At 38.4% G+C, this 3,640-nt stretch overlaps 1 pseudogene; it reads right to left on the bottom strand.

Annotated features, from left to right (window-relative positions):
• Positions 1 to 358: 358 nt before the first annotated feature.
• On the bottom strand, positions 359 to 3,297 carry LOC133698050 (1-aminocyclopropane-1-carboxylate oxidase homolog 1-like; annotated as a pseudogene).
• Positions 3,298 to 3,640: the final 343 nt, after the last annotated feature.

Here is a 3,640-nt window from a genome sequence, read left to right as displayed (position 1 = left end):
GGAGATTAACCTGATTGCCATAGCAAAGATTTTCATATATTTCTATGTAAATATGTTTGGGTTTTATTAAAAAAACACAAAGAGTATTATCTGATTAATTATTAGCATATGATTAATTAATTTAAATTTGTATTTTGAAAAATCAACAAAATAAAACGATCAACAAATATAGAGAAGGGTAAGGAGAGGGAAGAGTTTGATTTTGAATATTTTTGTCCCAAAGTTGAATATATATATATATATATATATATATATATATATATATATATATATATGCCTGTTAAAAAAAACGGAAAATCATAAAGTAAAATAGAGAAGAGAAGGATCAGGAGTGTGAAAAAGGTTAAAAGAGGGGGGAAAGAAGAAGAAGAAGAATTATATTTAATGCGCCAAAAATAAAAGATTGTCACTAAATAAATAAAGCAGACAAAGAAAGTAAGCATGGGCCATTGTGAATGGGCCTCAGACCTGGGCCCGTAAGCCCAGGTGCCAAGACAGATGATGCATCGCCTTCTTGGCCGAACATGACGTGAACTGCCGAGTTAGAAGCTTGCAAACAACTTTGTCAGTCTGATAGAAATATCACTACATTTTAACTTGTGTTGTGTACCATGAAATGACTGTCTGGCGTCGTGATTCCATCAACAAGGTGTATGCAACATCTCAAGTTTATCAGGGGCCAAATATAGAGATGAAGGTTTTCTGTTTTTTGTGAGCCAGTCTAGTCTGGCTGGCAGCTGTGGAGACATTATCTTGGTCAACATTTTCGAAAGAAGTACCAATTTGCTTACAAACCATTGAAATTTTTATCAGCCTAACGACACCATCTTTACATTCCTTGATTTCAGAGCTTGAAATCCAGAAGAGCAGAAGTCCTACCAAGCCCCTTTTCGTTGTAGTGGGCACAATAGTCTCTTACTGTAGTTTCCCTGTACTTCGGAAGATTCTCTTCCGATAACAACTCTTTCATAGGTCCATAGAATCTCGGGGATGGGGTAAGAAATGTACTGAAAAAGCAGCTACAGATACTCTTGGTCCTTTACAGTTCGCCAGCACCCTGTGCTCAACGCTATGAACTTGTCGTTTGATATAAGCTGAAAAGTCAGCATCAACTGTAGTGTTAGCCACAGAAAAAGTGGAAAGTAATGAAGAAAAACAAACAAATGATCTTTGCAATGATAACTAGTTTGCCATCAAACTTGGAAGTCTTAGGCAGCGTTAACGCCCTTCATTTCACGCTGGGCTAGATGACTTTTACCCAAGTGCCTTAGCAGCACAACTAAATCATTTTGATGCAGGTGCATGCTATACTAATACAGAGAGGATTGATGCCATTGGAGACACTGGGTTAGAAGTTTTAGTGCTAGGAAAATTATCACAGTAGGAAAGCAGATTGTTTCTAAATGCATAAAAATAAACCTGAAGACTTGCCTGCATAAGATCTCCGATATTAATTACCAAAGCCCCAGGCGTGGGAGGTACATCCACCCACTGATTCTGGTGGAGAATCTGGAGGCCACCAATTTGATCTTGTAGAAGCACGGTGAGGAAGTCATTATCAGAGTGCTTCGTTGCTCCCAAGGTTAATTCTGGCTGAGGGCATGCTGGATAGTAATGACAGAGAACTGCAAGCCCCTTGGCACAATCAATGTCTTTCAAGTAGTTTGGATTTAACCCTAGGGCCTCTGATAATAACTCAAGCAGCAGATTTCCCAAGTTCATGACTGCCTTGCTGTATTCCATCAGTATATCTCTGCAGAATAGTTCTCAGTCAAACAAATTCTTACTGTAGAAAAAAGTAGTACTTAAGAAACTGAATATGGCATTTCAAAGATTAGTTTGCTGTTGATTTAAACATCAGAGCTCAAAACGTCAATAAAGCTTGAGAAAGAAATGGACCGCGGATATGTGATATGATCATCACTGCTCTGGTCAACTGATATAACACATCTAAACAATTGATGCCATGATTGTAGTAGTGACCATCTAATGGTAAATTGCTACTCGGTACCTACCTGCAGGCCGCTGGCAATTCCTCTGGCATGGGAGGACTAGGAGCCATGATATAAGAAACAGTATCCCTACAGTTAGTTGATGATGCAGTATACAAATCAAAATTGCTATTATAGATGACCTTTCTTGTATAATCACGAGAAAAGTATTCTTTTTTCAGCTCAACATCTTGCTCATAAAACCTACGTACCCCATCCTTCATCTCCTCCAGAACACTGACTGGAATCCCATGATTGACCACTTCAAAAAAGCCCCAAGTCTCTGATGCATCTCGGACTCTCTCAACGATCTCCTTGCGTTGAAAGGGATCTTTACGGACACCTTCCAGGTCTATGATTGGAAATCTGAACTTGCCATCTGTAGGAACAATCAAAGTCTTGTCTAAGTCATCTGGTGGGTGATGGAAAATCCAAGGGACCTTGGTGATTCCAGCATCAACAAGTCCTTTGACACCGGCTTTGGTTTCATCAAAAGCTTTTAATTCACTTGTTCGATCAGAACTGGAATCAAGTGTGGAGGCCATTACTCTTTCTTCCTCTTTCAAGCGAAACAACCTCGAAATGCTATACAAACAATCCAATAGTAATTGGCATTGGTAGAATCATATTAGCTGGAAGCTGATATTTTCAGTATGATAAGAGTGAAAGCAATAAATTATTAGTATACAGCATGTTGGGTCTACTTTAAACAAATATTTTGGCATTTTCAAGTACAAGTTGCTTTCTCTAGACATCCCAAAATGTTTAGCTCTGCTAGATATTTTTTACAGCACTGATATATTGTAATCTACTGATGTAACTTCAAAAAAAAAAAAACTGTGCTGTGCCGGTTCCATTTACAAAATTATTTGTCTATACGAGTCATCCACCATTTTCAGCTGCACTAAAATGGAAATTGCTTGCAGCTATCCACCAGAGAATTATACTGGTGCAAGTGTTTAATAACTGTAGCCGCCTATGAAATGGGTTGACTTTGACAATTGAATTTTAATAGCTCTGTGGCCACCTGCCCTCCGGCTGCTCCCTGGACTTCCCCTTTTGAGATGAGAGCTAAGTCGTGCACGGCGCAAGCCAACTAAAAATAATCGTTGCATTGCAAAAGAAGCATTTTGATATCCGCCAGACAAAAAAATACAAGCAACTCTTGACCATATTTCGAGTAGAAATTTTCATCATATTATCCTACTAGTAAAACAAGTGAAAGGAGAGGTGTTTCATTGAATCCACCGTTATTGGAAGCCGTTTTACAAGATTGGCAAGGTTCACCGTGTATACATCTGGATTAATCTTTTGTTACAGCTGGAATAAAACAGTTAAGGAATATTCTGTTTGCAGTAACAGAATGCATGTCACGTGGAGTTAGTTAGAATCAGTTAGTTGTTAATTGTTAGTAAGCATGTAATGCATGACAAGCGGGTATAAAAAGGGAAGGCAGTTGACGTATATGGCACGCAAAGAATAATAAGAATTCATTCTTCTGAAATCTCAGTCTCTTCTTCTCTGTTTTCTTCCATTTCTTCAGTCTTGTTAAGCCAAGCTTAATAATTGATATCAGAGCATGGCGGAGGGCAATAAATTCAAGGCAGTGAACGAAAATTACAAGAAGTTAGAAAATCAGCTACAGAGTC

This window comes from Populus nigra, chromosome 6 (genome assembly GCF_951802175.1).
Source record: "Populus nigra chromosome 6, ddPopNigr1.1, whole genome shotgun sequence".
NCBI classification, from domain to species: Eukaryota; Viridiplantae; Streptophyta; class Magnoliopsida; order Malpighiales; family Salicaceae; genus Populus; species Populus nigra.
The sequence above is the reverse complement of the archived record's forward strand: the minus strand, read 5'-3'. Positions and strand labels throughout refer to the sequence as shown.